Source organism: Onychostruthus taczanowskii, unplaced genomic scaffold (genome assembly GCF_017590055.1).
Source record: "Onychostruthus taczanowskii isolate IOZ18803 unplaced genomic scaffold, ASM1759005v1 scaffold52, whole genome shotgun sequence".
Taxonomy (NCBI): Eukaryota; Metazoa; Chordata; class Aves; order Passeriformes; family Passeridae; genus Onychostruthus; species Onychostruthus taczanowskii.
Genome location: NW_024502791.1, coordinates 7,320,546 through 7,339,343, shown reverse-complemented (window position 1 = coordinate 7,339,343; position 18,798 = coordinate 7,320,546).

The window sequence follows — 18,798 nt, the reverse complement described above, 5'->3', positions numbered from 1 at the left end:
CTGCAGACACAAAGAAAGATGGAATGGACTTTCTCATTCCTTTGACATCCTCAGCAGAGGAAGCCCCAGGTAGAAAAGGGCAGCTTGTGTTCACCCTTCAATAGGACATGGAGGGGCAAAAAGGTCTCATAATCTCTGTAATTGTTCCCACAAGGATGTGAAGGCTGATGCCGGGTCACATTAAGGGGTATCTTCATACAGTGCTCACTTGGTATTGAGGGGCAGAGTGGTAATTTAATTCACTGAACTTTGTAATTCTGCCACAAGGCCGGTGAGTAGGCCTTAACCTCCCGAATGCAAAGATTCTGTGAGCTTTCTTTTTTGGGGGAGAAAACCAGGCCCTATGGTAGCCAAATCCAGTGCCCACAGGTGGCACTAACAAGGTTATTTATCATGAAGTGACGTGCGGGGATATTCGTGTAACTCTCTGCAGTTGTTGCTTAGGGTGCAAACAACATCCCTCAGTTACACCAAGGGAAAGGGAAACCTTTTCTTGTATGAAAACCAACAAAACCTCTGAGTCTGAGTCTGAGTCTGTTTGGCACTGGATCAAAATTAAACAATATATGTATCCCTCACCCTTAAACAGTAACATTCTGCTTTCCTGATGACAAACCTTGAATCAGCCCCTTTTCAGTCATCTTAGTCCATGTTGCTCCTCCCCTAGAGGAATTGCCAAACTTAGGTTGCTCTTATATTATGCTCCCCCCATATGGTTAGCACTTAGAATTACAGTATAATCCCCTCCCAAGGGAATATAAAATATCAGTAGTAAGGTACTGCCCACTTCTCAAAAGGCTAACTTACTTTGCAAAAAGTGGTGATTGTACTGAGAATCCAGCTCAAGAACTAAGTGACTGAGGAGAATGTTTCCTTTAATGCTATGGAAATTCAGAAAGATTTAAATCTGGCGCCATATACATGTAAAGTGTACTCTAAACTGAAATGACTTACACATTTCACACAGCAGAAAAGACAGTTATGACATGTTTGATATACACACAAAAATGTGGAGATTAAAGTAACCCTAAGGCAGCAATTATGCTCTTTGAAGCATATCTAACTGATCAGCTGAAAGTCTTATCTGTGGCAAACACTGGTGCCAATCTGCTTGTGTTGTTACAATTATATATAATAGCAGTGTCACAGTAATGAAGGGCAGTTAAGTTACACACATCAGCCAAGTTGCTGGAGTGTTTGACTCATTATGTTGTGACTAGAGAACCCTGTGAACATCTTGTATTAATTTTAGTAATTTAGAATTTCTCCACATAAAAAACATTAATTTTTTTAAGCCCTGATATAGTCTAATGACCCTTTCAGTAATTTCTGGATTTACTTAAAAGGCTTATTCAGCTCCTCTGTATTTCAAAGTCTACATGTGTTCAATTGAATGTGAACCCAAGAGCAAGACCTTCAGAAAAAAATTGTGACTTTGATGTGTAAGTGAAATAAAAATTCAACCTAGTGAAATTATTTCTCATTCACACCTCCTTTAATGTACTCAGAATTAGGTCCTCTGTCCTTAAAAGTTAATATAAGAAAGTGAAAGAAGTCAGCCTCTGAAAAAAAGTATTTTTATTGAAAGAAATAAGACTGTACTTTAAATTTAACCTTCTCATCAGTAACAGCTTCCTGACTGTGCGTTTCTGGGTGCCCACCTGGGTATGTGCTGTATGTATAACCAGGCATGATTAGCCCTTTAATGAATGAAACAGCCTAAAATTCACAGTCCTCAATAAGAGCATGTCTCACCTTCCACTCCTGGGGGATTGTTTTGAGACAGGTTTTGGCTTGCTTTTATTTAAACATCAGAAGACTGTGCAGCACTGATGATTCTGGTTTTGTACCCTCTTGCCCCATGAAACTCCCAGCTCTGGTGAAACTTACCAAAACTGGTGCCAAGGTTTGGACAAGAGTGGTTCTTTCCTCACTGCCAATGAAGAACATATGTCCTTAAAACTGTCCTGTTGTCAGATAACTGCAACAGTCTAATCTCAAAAGATGAGAAGATAGTTTTAAATGATTTCAGCACTATTCTGTATGTCCTTTGATATTTGTGACATTCACATGGGAACAAATTTGATAAATAACTCTAGGAGACTTTGACATTTCTGAAATACCATCTGGGAAATATATAGAAAAACCCTGGGAATTTGATAGAGCACCAGGAACTTATGTGGAGGCAACTGAATCTTATACACAGAAAGAAAGAGTTACATTGCCTCTAGTATTTGTTTCACAATGCAGCAGAAATTTTATACAGTGTTTCTGAGTAACACGGGTAGAATTCCTCTTCTGCTAGAGGGGTTTTAAACTGACTTCTCACATGCCTTAAGCATTGGGGTACATCAAGGTCTTAGCGTGATGTATGCCTGAATTTCCCAGCCAAAGCTACTGCATTTTATTTTATTGGCCAGGGATTTATTGTTGGCATATGCTACTGTACATCCAGTGCAATATCCCTCAGTAGCAGATACCTCATTACAGTCAAGTCTTCCATCTCCTTGGAGTCTGGACATCTGCTGGAGGAAGTTCTCTGTGACCTGCACCTTCTTAAAAAAAAAACCAAAACACATTGGCTGGAATGAGGGATTAGTGTAAAGGACACCTGAAGAATAAAAGAAATGGGAAGGCAATTTACATTCTCTGATCTAATAGCAATTTCATATGTAATTCTTGAAATCCCGTGTAATAGGAGAATGGAGCAATGATGAATTAAAAGGGCTGATAAAAGCCTCACTGGTGGGTTAGCAAAGTCAGATGGGGAGGTGACGTAGTGCGTGTTCAAACCCCTGAAGGAGAAGTTGGTCAGGAACTCTTAAATATCAATATGAGAGTAAAGATCTTCATTTCTGGGACGAAGAATATCCTTTTGTGGAGTCTCAGCATTTTTGTTTTGCCCTAAATCTGACTGGGAGGGAGCACAGAAGTGTAAAACTCTCAGTGAGAGGTGATTTAGGAAGCTACTGCCTTACAGGCAATATGGCAACAGCAGGAGTGATGTAAACCTGTGCTATTATATCATGTGTGATAAACTACCAAGCATCCCATGAATGCACTGAATGGTGTATCTCACCTAACACATCTTTCCACACTTCTGGATTTGGGGTGATTTCAGCTTTCCAGGTTATGGCTGAACACAAGGCTGAGATTCCCAGGTATGAGTTTAACACCAAAAAAAAGCGAGGCACATCTCTGCTGCCTTAGTAATTTTACTTTTTGTCCTCTGCAGAGATGTCTTTGTCCTCTGCCCCCTTTTTCTGTGTTGTCTGATGCCACTGAACTACTGCAAAAAAAAATGAAACCAAGCTTAAATTACTTAACTATGTCTAACTAAACTACAGGGAGATTTAAGGTCTGTGACCTCTTCTGTTTTGTTCCTTTTTGTGGATATTTAATGTGAACACATAAATTTTAAATTTTCTTTGATTGATTTTTAATGAAACCCATCACTTTTGCATGGTAGAGAGGCAGCTATCGTAGTAAGTTTGGTCAATGATGTATGGCCATACAGAAGAATTGTCACAGATTTACAGATGTTGTTTACCATTCCAAAGTCCGAGGAAGTCTTCTTTTACATGCAGACTGAAACAAGATCCTTTTGGTACTTGGGCAAAATAAAATGAAACAAAGAATTCAGTTGTCAGTTGCTCCTTTAGTAGGATATGTTCTTGGCCTTTGATTTCAATTCAGTGTGGGTTTTTTGTTCTGTAGACAGTCTTCATCAGTCAAAACCTGTATCTTTACAAGAATTCTGAGGCAGTACCATAGCCTAAATAAGTATGAGTTATAGAATAGCCTTTGGAAACCTAAAAGGGCAATATGTATCTGAATATATAAAAAGTCTCCTAGAAATGCTTTGTTGGTCCAGGGTCAAGAGATGATCCCAAATCCATTTGAGTCAGTAGGACTCTTTCCAACAACCTTATTAAAGCATTTTAACTCTAACTTTGTGTAGAAATAAAAGTGTACTCTGGTTTTGAGTGAAGGAACCACTGATTTACAGGAGCAGGCAAAATTTAGTTGCAGATCTCCCTTGTTTAAGTACTTACTGGCAGGCAGTCTTGGACAGGGCCATTGCCATGTTATTTTGCGATTAATTACTTATAGTCAGGGTTCATGTCACTGTGGTTTCAGCTCTATTAGAAGACTTTTTTATAGACATCCAATTAGTTGTTATACTTTATCTTAGAAAAAGCAGCTGCGTTTGCAGAGGATTTCTGAAGAGACCTTTACAAAATGTACCTGATAAATGTGAAAATAAATCTAAATCACCAGCTCATCTTCTTTAAGCAGAACTCCTTGTGCAGATCAGTATACTAAAAACATGCTTGAGCTTCCAGTATAAGCCACCTGTTTTAAAATTTCATATTGAAAGGGAAGGTTACATTGTTTGTGTATATACATCACATCACACATGAATTGCAAATCTGTTCAAAGTAGTGTGATTTAGACATATGTGAGGAGTAAAATGTGCTCGTGGGTGTGGAAAGAAGAGCATGTAATGAGAGGTTAGGATGATCAACTCACATTTCAGTCATGTAAAACATTCTGAAATTGTCACAGATGAATATTTCTTCTCAGACACTGTGCCATATATACCCCAGAAGAGATCTCAAAACCTAAATGTGGTATGTTTATGTCAGCTCTTGTGTGTATTCCTGTCATCTGTGCTAACACAACACTTACAAACCTCCCTCCACTCTTGCACAGGACTTAAATAAGTTGTTAGGCACTGCTCAAATACACAACAGACTGGCCTCTTTCCCAAACCATCTGTCTAATGTGTGGCCTATATTCATCCATTTAACTTAGGCTTCTCCATCCACTTTGGAAAGACTGACACGTTGAAAGACAAAGAATGGTTGTCACATACAAAGACTCGAATTCCAGCCTCTTTCCAGGAAATCAGCAACTCTGTTATTATGGGATGAGCATCAGATGCTGCCAAGCTTTTCCTGAGAAGGTGGGTATGCTGCAACAGGGCTCTTGCCTGCCCAAACTGCCATTTCTATGGTTTTTTCAGCTGTACATTTCTTATTCATTCAAATGTGGAATGAAACAAATGCAGCGATTTTTTTTTTTCTATTAAATTAAGCTATTCATTTTTATCCAGGTCTAGAGGAAGGCAAGAGAAGGCTGATTTGAAAATCTGTTGCCCTTGAGAGAGGAGATGAATAGGTACGTTACAGGTTTGGACAGATAGGGAAAGGATGGATTTCAGGGGTGGAAAGGAGGTCAGAGATGACAAATGACAGGGGAGTAAAAAACCATTGCAGCATTTTTTTATGCCAACAAAGAACAAAAGTAGTCAGTGGGGTTTTGCACAGCACAAATCTGTGAGAGATAAGGTCAGCAATAACATTGAGTGGCTCCAGAAGTTAAATATCAATACATTTTCTTCCTCAGTTCTACCATAACTTGAGCACAGTCCCTAGAGAAAAATCCCTTCATTTGACTTGTGAATAAGTTTTTGTCCTGAGAATTTGAGTACAACTTAAATGAAGGGTTTGAAGCAATACAAGCCATGATCTGAATTTCAAAAAAAAGAAGAAACAAACAAAATCTTACTCTTATGCCAAAGAGTGAGGCCTGTGTCTGCCCCTGATTTCCCAAGCAGTGCTGTGAATGCATATTTCTGCCCTGTGAGGCAGGAACTCTTGTACAGGCAAGAAGACTGCACAGCAAAGGTAAAGCCCTAAAGTATTTTCTGTAAACCAAGCTTTTGATACAAAGAATCTGTAAAAGCATCCAAAGTAAATTACAGTTGTAGTACTGAAACTGCTGTTCATCTTCCACTTTGAAATGTCAATAGAAAATTAATCCAAATTCAAATCAAGATTTTGTTTAAAAAAATCAAAGAATAAGGAAATGTGTTTAACAACATTTTGAATTTGGTGATGCAAAGCACAGAGCAAGTTTCCACCAATGGCAATTTTTTAGATTAAAATATTATCATTATAGCATTTTTGACTCAATATAGGGTATTTTTCTTTAAATATAGCTTTAGATACTATGTAAGGAGACTAAAAGGCATCTGGTTCTCTCATTTCCTTAGGTTAGGACAAAAGAGGCTGAAAATCAAAAGGACAGGTAGCAAATCATATATTTCAGATGAAGTAGATATGGCTAGAAGGAAAGAAGTAAGACAAGAGGTCAATGAGTCATAGTTTGGACATTGAAATGTTACTTTTTGGGACTTATTACCAACTCCACAAAAGAGCACCCCACTTGCCTGTGTCTTCTGCAAATATGTGCAACTGACAAAAAAGGAGAAACAAGTAAATCTCTAACACTTTGAGAATGGCTTGATTGAACCCACATGTGGCAGGGGAGGCTGCAGAGGAGCACTCTGCCAGTCAGAGAAAAGTTCTGCACCTGTGTGCCCCCAAAATTTCCTTTTATGGGGGAAACTTATATAATTATTTTTAAAATTCCTTTCTTTCCATGCTAAGTCCCCATTACCATTTGAGTGGCTGGCAGCACAGTGGTACTCACTATCCATGTGCTCTGTCATGAGGCACTTGTGAGGGAACAGCAGGCCTTTCTGCAGTTACAAAGTGTTGTTTTATCCAGCAATACATAGCAATTAAAACCATAAACACACAACTTTGCTCTGCCCTCTGTTCCCTCTTCTCTCTCCCAAAAGGTCCCCAGCCAGCTGATGTGGAATAGAAAAAGCTACAAGTTAGTGACAGAAGAGCCAAAGCAAAGATTTTGCAGATGCCCTGGAAGATGGCACATGCTCATGCAAATATTACCTGTACAGACACCACTAGCTGGAGATGTATTACAACAGAGAAAAAAGACAAATTTCATTTTGCAACCAACTGTATGATTGCCACAGCACTCTCTGTGTCTGAAAAAAATACTTGGAGTAGGATCCAGCTGTCCATGTATGTGTTTGAGAAACCCTTGAGAACCCCAGGCAAGCTCCACCTGCCCCTCTAGGGAACAGTGGGTCTTCCTAGGTCCTGTGACAAAGCTGCCAGCCCATGCAGGGTTCTCAGACACCTCACATGGCACCAGGTCTTGTTTGTCTCTTCACTCCTCTCATGGTCCACATCCAGCAAAAAACACAGCTGCCTGATCTAGATATCCAAAGCCACCAAAGATGTTCCAGAGTATCACAGGAAGGTTTCAACAAGAAGGTAAGTATGAAACCAATGGAGACTCACACAAAAAGGATTGACCATCTATGGACCCTCTGTTCAGACTGCCCTTGTGCTTTGCTCTACCAAAGAAGTACTGGGTCTGTTCCCTGTGGGTCCAATTAGCCACAAGAACCACTATTTTAGCCCATGGTATCTTGTATTTTTTCCCTAAGCTCAAATCAGAGAAAAACAAAGGACTGTGGGCAGATAAAGTGTCCTGATGGCAGCTCATAGCTGTTTCCAGTCTTCCTCGAGGCTTACCCTTCCTCCATCCACCACCTTGTGTGACTAACACAGTTGTCTTGCATAATCTGCAGAAACAAAGCAATTCACAGCTCTGCCTCCAGGACTCTGCTCCCTCACTGTGAGCATTTATTTAGCTCAGGTCTGCCTTGGTGCAGATGTGAATTGGATGTGTACCTTCTTACACCCATCCATATAAGCAGGACTCAGAAACCTATTGAGGTTGCTAGGAGAGTGTCTTTCTAAATTTATTTCACTTCTGTAAGAGCACACCAAGCATCACTTTTTTTTTTTTTCTTTTTTTTTTCTGAAATGACACAGGAAGCTTATTCCTAATTTGCGATAGAAAAGTTAGTGGAGGAGAAGGAAGAGAAATTTGGGAACTGGAAAAATTTAAGACATGGTCTGTATATGTCTTGAAGTGCCTCATATAAAAAGGGATGATTAGGAAGCAACTTAGGATTTTCCCTTATTCACAAAAGAACAGATTTTCCAAAATATTCCAAAGAAGAAATATTAGCAGTGAAGGAAGAAAGTCCCTTGGCAAAACTGCTTTTGTTGTTGTGCATTTGTTTGTGTTTTTAGAAATCTCTGACTTTTTATTAAACAGTAATACACTCATCCCTACAACAGTCTTACTAGAGAACACTTCAAGCATATGATCAACCATGAGCATAAAAAATATTTCAGAGACATGGCATGTTTAGAATAATGGACTACCTCTCTTCTGGCAAATTAAGCAGAGATCAGGAAGATTCCAGGGTTGTGTAACTCTTTACAGTAACATTATTGCATGCGTACATTGGTGGCTCATGGTCAGCCTACCCTCCACCAGGACCCCAGAGCCGTTCTCTGGAAAGTTGCACTGCAACTGATCAGCCCCCAGCATGTTCTGGTGCCTGGGGTAGTTTTTGCTATTTTCTTTGTTGAACTTCAGGAGATTCCTCACTGGCCAGCATTCCAGCCTGTCAAGGCTGAATCTGCTGCAGTGGTCACTCCTCCCAGTTTTGCGACCTCTGCAAACTTTGTGAGCTGCACTCTGTCCCTTCAGGTCATTAATGGAGTCACTAAACAGTATTTTTCCCAGTCTTGACCCCTGAGAGGCACCAATAGTGACTGGTCACTGCTTGGACTTAGTGCTGCTGATCAGAAACCTCTGAGTCTAGTCTCTACTTCACTAATTTCCACCATAAGAATGGTATGGGAAACAGTGTTAAAAGCCTTCTAAAATCAAGATAAACATCCACTGTTCTCCTCTTGTCAATCAAGCTAGTCAGGTTGTCAGAGAAGTCTACCAGGTTGGTCAGGAGGGATTTTGTGTTCACAAAGGCTAACTAGCTACTGCTTTCTGGATCTTCTAACTTTTGGAAATGGTTTCGGAGTTTACCTACTATTTCAAATGTTGCAGAATGAAGTGGTTCTGTATTTAGCAATGCTGCCTGAAAGAAAGGGATCAATGAAATAAGAAACCCACTTTGGTCAATAGCATCATAGCTACTATGGAGTTTTGGGGGTTCAAGAATAGGTTATTTACAGACTCTTTCATTGAGCAAAGCCAATCCTCAGCACTTGTGACAGCATTATATGTTTTCTGCTGTAAAACAGTCAAGTGGAGCCTGAAATGTAGCTATAAAGCCTTGCAGGAGGGGGTGCTTCTGAGCTTCTTTGTGCATGGTGGGATATACCAGCAGTCAGAGTGCCTTTAATCTGACAGCCTGTGGAAGCCAAGCCCAGCAGGGAGGTAGTGGTTAGTGCTCCCACAGCCAAGGAGTAAACACAGGGAGCAAACACAAGGAATGCAGTAGTGCTTGCTAGGCAGGCTTCTTGCTATACACAGGAAGAGTGGACACCAGAGTGCCCTTGTGTCTTCTGTAGCTGACTCTGAATAACTTTTAATTATATGGATGCTCAGTTTCCTCATATGAAGTATGGTGCAGACTGCAGGAAGGCAGACATGTCTTCATCTGAGCAGGGTGTGATTTTCAGTGTTGACATGGGCATGAGTAAACAGTGTGAGCTGGGTCTCATGTGGGTAACACAGGAACAAGGATACACAGGCTTCCTGCTGTTGAGTTCATTTTTGATCAGAGGAACAGCACTGATGATTTAATCCATCATGTCAAAAGTCCTCAGAGTCAATACAGAAAGAATAGTAATTTAAGTCTCTCACTGACAACTGCCCATTTTCGGCTTTAGCCAACTGTGCAGCTTAGAAAAGAAAAGGAAGCTATACTGACATGAAAGGAGATGTCTTCTGTAAATTCCTGGTAACCACCTGCCTGTCACTAGAAAGAACTAATATTTGTTTTCATACATGTGGTCACCACTCCAGTGACTAATGTAGATTTAATTTCATCATTTTATTTAATAATAAGTGGCTGTGTTTTCCTTGCCATGATAATGTTATTAGAGTTTATTCAATAACAGAGAAACAAAATGGACCAGCTTGGAAGAGTTTCTAGGTCTAATGGGCTTGAATCTGCCACTTTCACTGGGTAAAAGCTGAACTGTTGACTGAGATATGTCTGTTCAGCAGTCAGCTCTGTGATTACAAGAATTGCAGCCAGAGCTAACAATTAGCTAGATACAGTCAGCAAAAGCCATCAGTGCTGCTGTGTAGACACCAGCATGGTCTGACTGCCCAAGTGTGAGCTCAGGATGTGCTCAGTATTTCCCACATCACTGCAGCTCCCTGCCTGCCACCCCTCCAGGACGCTGGAGATAGCTCAGATGTGATCATCTGCAGTCACAGCAGGGTTGAGAGCACAACCTGGCACAGCCATTTGCCAGCCAGCTCAGCAAGGGTGGAACACAAGCACTCCATAAAAACATTGAATACAGCGGTAAATGTCTGTGAAAACAGTAAAGACCTTTGGCTCAAAACTTTCTTACAGACGTCAATCAAGAATTATTGGCAGGCAGTGCTGGGAGCCCCCGAACCTACCTTCTGGTCTGGGGGCTCTGATGGTCTCTCCAAGACCTCTGTTTCCACATGTGTGAGGGAGGAATGGAATTTACTGTCACAAAGCAGTTTTTGTGTAACTTAATTCCCTTGACAGCTGTGAGCTCTGGACGTGCCTTGTGAAATCACTGCAGAAATATGGTTTTGTTTCTGTAGAAGATCTGAATGATACTGTCAGGCAGGGAGATATTATCTATTTCTAGTCTGAATGTGAAGAAACAAAGGGTGTTACCCAACAGCAAATACTGATTTAGCAGCAGGCAGCACTGTCAAAAATTTGGTAGATGAGTGTAATGAAACCAATAGTGTCTTACCCAAATTTATAGAGAACTAGATCATCTTAGAAAAGAAACCCCCTTACTGGCTATTTGATTCTTCTAGTTATATCACCCAAAATTATTTTCCTGCAGAGAAGATTTGTAAGGAGCAGGGCTTACTTTCATGCCTTTTCTACTTTTGTGATTCATAACACAGTTTAAGCAGTTTTTTCTTACCAAGTTTTGTCTGCCCCAACAAACAAGGCAGACATGCAAGGCACGTTCAGGACTAGTAGTTCTGGGTGCCAAAGTGAAGTGGTGCAACATTTACAAGGTATATATTTTTTACATTAAGCATCCTTGTTAACCTTACTGTCCTTCAAAAAAAGTAAGAGCTTTTACAGAGTAAGGTATAAACCCTAGATGCAAGCTCAGGAATATGTTATCTCTCTTGCCTTTTTTAGATGACTCAGGGATGTCCCTGTCAAGTCAAAATCTTGATTGTGGAATCCTCTTGAGGGGGAAAATAGAAACTGAGCACATATTAACTAGACAAATTTCATGTTACAGAAATAGAAACAAAGATGTTTCTCATGTGTGTGAGTCCTCATCACATTCTGCATTCTTAGTCTTGTCCACATTAGGCTTTTCTATTTTCAGATTGATTGTTTCTGAAAACAGAGCTTTTACAGGGCTTTAAAGTACGTCCTCAGTCTGCAGATGGCATCCTCAATACAGCTCTAAAGGTACTGAGTGTAAGCTGGACTAGGCTTAGTCTGAAAGTACTGAAAACAGAAAAAGGAGCACAGTTTTATGTCGTGATCTAGAAACATCTTCCAGCCTTCATGGACACCCAGTTCTGTACTCATGGAATATAGAATTGTTCCAGCTGTACCAAAATCTGGAACACATTTCATACAGTGGTTCACAAATTATTTATGGATCAAACTTACCTTATAATGACACCAGACCGATATAGTTTCAACTTTCACTGTAGGAATATAACAGAACTCTGCAGAGATGCACATACTATCCTGTGAAAGTATCCCTAATACAGTCCTGGAGGTGGAGTGAAACATGCATGTATCCATACTGTGTGCACATAAAGATTATTGGCTATAAGAAGTATTTTACTTCCTCTACGACTGATATATGCCTGATTTGGTTTTTTTTTTTTTTTTTTTTTTTTTCTATGAGAGATGTAACATGCTACTCCAGCAGGATGTGCACTAGAACTTGCAAACCTCACTAGTCCTTACAGGTAATGCAGGAGTAACGTGAGCACACACACACAAGGTGGTGCTGCTGGGCTGACACAGCGAAGGTCCTGCTACTCCACCGAAACCGTTTTGTGAGAGAAAATCCCACCCTGGGAAATCTTTCTTTGATTTTCCACTTTTTGAGTACTCCACCCTTTAGAGTTTTTCAGTATTTTTGGCGTTATTTTGATCATGTCCTAGGCACCTGTTTCAGCGGACTACAAATACCACACAGATCTTTCACCAAATATCATTTTTCTTAAATAATTGAGGTGTAAATTCCTAAGCCATCGAGATACCTTTGCAAATGTTATGAAGTCTCTAACTTCATAGGATCAAAACAGAAGACACCTTAAACCAATTTATCTTTTGAGGATGGAATTCACACCTGTGTTTTTAATAAGCAGTTACATAACACACACTGAGATTTACATAAAATAAAAGACTGAACAAGCAAATTTGTTTGATACAAAGTAGTAATACAAGCAAATATGGAAATGTTAGGTCTCACAATGAAAACATTTGTGGAAATCTTGTATATGTGGGTATGCTGAATTCTTTAAGGAGTATAATTTCATGCCAAATTAATTACTTGCCATAAATTTTCAGATGCTAAGGGTTGAGTTCTGTAGGTTTATGTTGATGTGAGCTGAAATAATTCTGCAGTTTCTTAAGGCTTACAGCAGTAATACAGATAAGATAGACAAAATGTTTGGTTAGCCATTAAAAATTAAATGAAGTTTTGAATTAGAATAGCAATGAAGATGTGTAGAATGGCTCCTTACCTGAAGGAGAATTCTCAGCAAAATTTGAAGTACAGAGGGAATCTTGAAATATGAATTATGTGCTCTAGGTTTTACTACATGATTTCCTCTAGACTGACTGTGCTGGCTCCATTGCTGAGTAGTCAGTCTGCCCAGAGCACCCTTTAGGTCTCCTAAGGATAGCTAGTGTTTTGGTAATCACAAAGTAATTAAGTTTGCCTAGCCATCAAATGGATGCAGGTTACTTACTGTCTCTGCAGACACAAAAGTTGCTGTACTTACAGGATGGTTGCATACACTGGCACAACTAAATAGGCATTGCTTTGCTAGAGAAAAAGCTCCGTGTTGCCTGTCATCAGCTCAACACAACTTGTTTGAAAATTTTATCTCAAGAGCTCTCTTCCTTAATTAGCACAGCGTGGCAGGGCAGGACTCTTGCTGTGATTGTGGAGAGAGCCTCTCCTCTTTCTAAAGGTTTTAACATGAGTGGTCAATTTGTGATTGACGTAGTGGTGGCATAAAAATCTGCAATAATTCTTCAGTGTCACCAGGATTCTTTAGGTAAACCACTGTTCTTATTCCTAACTCACTGGATCCTAGCAACTGTATCGCAAATTTTGGTTGACTGATTACTCAAAATATATTTTCTCCTTCACTGTTTCTCCCCAAAATGAGACTCTCCCTGTGACAATTGTCACTTTATTGTATAATTAGAAAGACAAAAATTCCTGCTGCTTTATTTAAGCAGCAGTCTGTCTTGCTTTTTGAACAACGTTTCTATTTTACAGAGATATTCCCTAGTACCTTACTTGCTTCTCTGAATACTGTCTGCCTTTTAATTTGTTGTGCTTCAACACCATGTGGGTTTTTTCATATTGTATTGAGTGCTAAGTTCCCTGTTGATTCTCACTTTGAAATAGTGGTACCTTTTTGTTTTTGAAGCAAAGAAATAGCAACAATTAAAAATTTCTCTTTATATTCCCCTAGCCTGTGCATTTTTCCACTGTCATTGAACTTTTTACTACAACTCTCATTGTAAATTTTCGTTGTAAATCCAAACATGTACTGTAGATGGAGCTTTAAGGTTTTTCCAAGAAGAAATCCATTCACTAAGCCACAGAGATGCCCCAGTGATAGGAGGGGACGACTCACAAAAGATCAGTGAGGGAGTCGGGTGATGCCAGGTATGTTTTTTATTTCGATTTGTACTTGAATTTTCCTCTAAAAGGTAGCACAGAAAACAGACTCAAAAAATCTTGTCTTTATTCCTCTCTGTAATCCTCAGAAAATAATGAAGGATTGATTGGAAGTCCCCTTAGAGAAGGGAACCAAAGTATATCCCACAGAAAGGAGAGAGAATTTTTCAGCTGGTGTGTTGAAAGGAACAACACAGCCATCAGAAAGCAGAATTATAATGTAATACGTGAAAAAGATTCCTTCAAGCCACAGTCTATATGAAAGGGAAAGGTCAATGGCAAATTCTAATTAACATAACATTTTAAATGGGATTAGTCCTATCCATATGTATCAGCAGCAGATGCAGTCTTGCAAAAGGAAAACTGAAATGGGCTAGAGGTTAATGATGTAGGTAGACATCACAGAACCACTTCTAGCAATAGCCAGGAAAAAAAAAAAAAAAAGAAAAAAAAGAAAACAGCTGTGAAAGAGTAAAATTGTCATATTAACTCAAAAGATATTTTTTCCAGTTTCTCCCAGTTCAGTTGGAAAATCCAGAGAATCAGGAGCTGCTGTGTTCTGGGACAGTGACAGTGATCCAGGCTACCATACCTGTTTTCCTCTGCCTGTATTTCCCTTCCCTCTCTGCCCCATACACACACTCACCCCATTTACCCTATAGCTAACAGGTATAGGTAAACTGGATTTAATCTAGGGAGGTGATTTCATGCTGAGCAGCACTACTGCTGAACTGGTACTACAAGACAGAGAGAGCAGCCCAGTGCTAAGGGATCATAGCATCATCTTTAAGATGTGGCTGAAAATACTTTGAAAGCCCAGTCTTGTCTAGTGTGGAGGCACAGAGATGAGAACATTAAGCCTTGAATTGAAATGTCACCCAAAGCAAATGAAAACTGAGTAAGACTTTGCTCTTCTTGCCTTTTACAAGCATCTTTGCATACACTAAAAAAAAAAACCTGGATTCAGGCTCATCCTCACCCTCGGGCAGCTCACTTCCATATCTCCTATCCTCAAAGGAGCAGACAGTCTGAGGCTGTTTGGTGGTGAGTGCATCCAGCCTCTCTCCTGTTGTATCACACTACAGCTCACCTGGGTTAAAGAAAGGCAGAATATGTCTGTACTGTAGCAACCCAGGGACTCACTGAAGTCCCTGCAGCCAGAGCTCCATGAACTGCCCATGATTTTTTATTAGCCGTAATGCTGCACCAGCCCAGAGACCAGAAACCAGTGCTCCAGCAGAGCCTTGTCACAGATCAGAGCACTGAGAGATGCTTGTGTTCATGGAGCTGGGCCCATTTCTCCAGCAGGACACTTGGGCTTGTCCTCTGCTTTTACAGAGCAGCCCTGGCATCCCTGTCAGATGACCTGACTTTTACTCCCAGTTCACACTGAAGTGATCCAAACCTCTGTAAGGAATTCTGCAGTCAGCTGGAGTATATAAATTTAGCTTACATCTATCTACATTATTAATAGACATTTTAATAAATTGCTGTAGCCAACTGGAGCAACACCATCAGGTGAACAGGCTGTCTAAAACAGTATCTCATCCCTACCTGCTGCCTTCTGTTGGGATGCATGTATCTATCTATTTATGTCTGTAACATGCTGGTAACACTAATTAACCCTCCATAAACTATTTATAGGTGTTCCTTTTATATAGGAGTGTCATCTGAAATGCAAACACAGGTTTATCACCCTCCACCACACTCCTGGCATGCAACAGCCCATGCCTTAAAGTTTAGATTGACAGCTGGTCTGTTTTTAAGCACACCAGGGCATGAACCCCCCCCCTTTCTTTCATGATTATTCAAGTCACTCAGAAGGAAGTTTTTAAACCAACTCCACGGGGCTGAGAATCAAAGTGGTAGTTTCTGTGTGCAGTAGGTACATTCATTAAATGAGTCAGTGCATAATGAAATTATGATGTCAGTGAGAGCACTGCATTAGGAAAAGAATCTGTATAAGTCAGCCAATGCATTATTCTAAAGGCATTTTTATTTAGAAAACCCCTATTCTTCTCATATTTCGTAATATCATTATTGGTACCTACTGCAGCTTTTTTTTGCAGTTAACACAATTTTTTTAGGTCCCACTCTGCAGAAGCAGAAAAAAATCTGATAAATTAGTTGTCTCACATTCTTACTGTGAAATATGGTCTCTCTTTTGTTTTTACCTGTAGAGTCTATGATGAAAATATATATTTTCCTCAGTGTACAAATGAGATGTGAGATAAACTTATTTCTTTCTGTTAGATGTAAACAATGTGTAGTATCTTACCAATGATCCCCTTTAAATCATCCTCATCTTCTGAAATCCTCTTTATTCAGATTACTGCACAAGCATGACAGAAAATACAATAAAGCAATTCTGAAATCCTTCTTTGATCTACTTTCAAAGCCAGTTTGCTGTAAGTTAGCTCCAAATTGATTTCAGAAGTTAATCATCAAATAGGCAAATAACATCAGTCAATACCACGTATTAGAAAAACTTCCCAATCTGATGGTTAAAAAAGATTAAGAGTTGAGAAACACTCTCATTTCTTTAATATTTGACATTATGAATCCTAAATAATAATTAAAAATAAACTATAAGCCCTGCCTTTTCATTATGAATAGGAAACTTTATAACAAGAACTTTAAGTCAGGGTTTGCACAGAGCTGAGTGCACACCAGAAGACTGCTAGTTCACTGTAAAAATGCTGCTTCTGGCTCTGATTTTTGTTTCCTCTTATCTGTTGTCATCTTATTGCAAGAGCTCCATACTTCTCGGTGATTTCTTTTGGGCAGCTCCTCACAGACCAGACTCCTTCTTCCTCACAGCACAGCCAACAAACTCCATCGAACTTCTCAGCCAGCCAGCCTACTCTTTTACAATACCCATCCTAATTGGATCTAGCTGTGCCCTGTTAAGGGCAGGCCTGTTCCTAATTCAGCTGTAGCTCCTTAGGGGTGAAATTACCTTCATCACTGTCTCTATTCTCCTACATTCCATTCATCCACACTTCTGCAGTGCTGACTGGACAAATTCAACTTTTCATCTTCATGACACAGATCATTTTGTACCAGCTTTGAGAGGACTTTATAGGTGTTTAGATTATGTTTATTTGTGTGAGTGGGTTTTGTGATCCTGTGGTTTTTTAGTATACCAGTAGCATCTGCAGCTGCATCATTATTTGAAAAAAAAAAATACAACTCAGACAATGAAGTCTTATCTTAAAAACAGATTGTGCAATGCAACCTAATGTAAAGAAAATGAGATGTCAGAGGCTCCGTCCAGCTACCATTTTACCAGTGAACTCAGAACTTTAAGCACCAGTCAAAATTTTGGCATGCATCTGTGAGACTAGTTCTCTGGCTCAATTTAAATAGGATAAGGGTTTCCCCTTCTACTTGTGGCCTGTGTTTTGTTATCTGCCTAGCTGATGGACCAAACCATATCTCTTTAAAGCCTACAGAGCTCCTTCCAAGGGTATGGTCTAACAAAATGACATATGGTATCATGTGGAATGATACACATCAGATGATGCAATAAGAGGAGAAATAGAATGAAATTGTAAGTTAGTTTCACACCCCAAATGCCACTGGACTTTGTAGTACTTCACATACGTCTGGTTCTTCATAAAAAAAACAGGAAGCAGCTCCATCATGACTTCACATATTTCAAAATTTCTTATGTCAATACAGTGTGTTCTCTGCAAGTTCTTACACTTGATCCAGCCCATGGCAGAGCCCAGCACTGCAGTGCCTGGCACAAACTGTTTCAGCACCACAGAGGGTCCTCAGCCCTGCACTGTGTGCCCAAAGTTCACAAGACCAAACACCCAGCCCATGGGTATATCTGGTACCCCACAAGAAGGATTTGTCTTAGATAGAAGCAAATGGAATAAATGAGAAAACTGGTTGAAACAAGAAAAGTGGTAAGGAGGAATGCTCACAAAATACAGCTGAGAGAAAAAAATTTTTACAACATTAACCAAAGATGTGGGGGATGCAACTGGACCTCTGCAAGGTAACATACAGGGCTGACAGCCTTACTACAGGGACTTGTGACTTTGCAGCCCAAGACAAGGCTGTACATTATACAGCCCTGCTCACAAAATACAGCTGAGAGAAAAAAATTTTTACAACATTAACCAAAGATGTGGGGGATGCAACTGGACCTCTGCAAGGTAACATACAGGGTCAGAATCTCACTCTCATCCATAAGTGAGAGCAGGGTTTCCTGGCTGCAACTTTACTAATGAATAAAATTATCTAAAGCTTGGCATAGCTCCAGATTTCACACCTACACTCTCCACCCTTTCCAAAGACAGGGTTGCTACATCCACAATGTGCATGGGTAAGGTCCTTGGAAAGCCAGCTCCCTGTCCCTGTCTAGTTTGTCAATATAGCTCCTTTCCAAGTGAGAAGGCATTCAGGAAAATCGAGTCCAAGGTTTACCCTGCTGATGCTAATCTGCTGCTGTGGAAAAGGTTACCTCTAGTCTGAGTCAGAGAAAAGGACTGTACAGATCCCAGAGCCTGTCTGCTAGAAGCCTCACATGGAAGATGAGGTTTATTGCCTCTCACTCCTTTAGAGATTAAATTAGTAAAACATGAATATTAAATGTGACTACTGCACACTAAATATTTATCTCTGCTGGGGCTGAGCCCCAGATGTCACCTTTCTTAGGTGGGCATTCTGACTGCTCTTACTTAATGTCTTGTTAATAACAGAGAAGAGACAGGACACAGACAATTCCTTGCATGCTGAATATAAACACTAATTATTTTTGAGATACCTGAGAATGAAAGTTAAAGTCACCTGAATAAGAGAGTGGGCATTAATAGAATTTGCTGTTGCAGTTTGTGTAACACACTGGTTAAGAACCACTCTTGAGCCACAATGAAGTGATTAACATAGTGGCATGACCTCTAAAATATAGCTTCAACATTTCAAGTGATTACTGCATTATATTTAT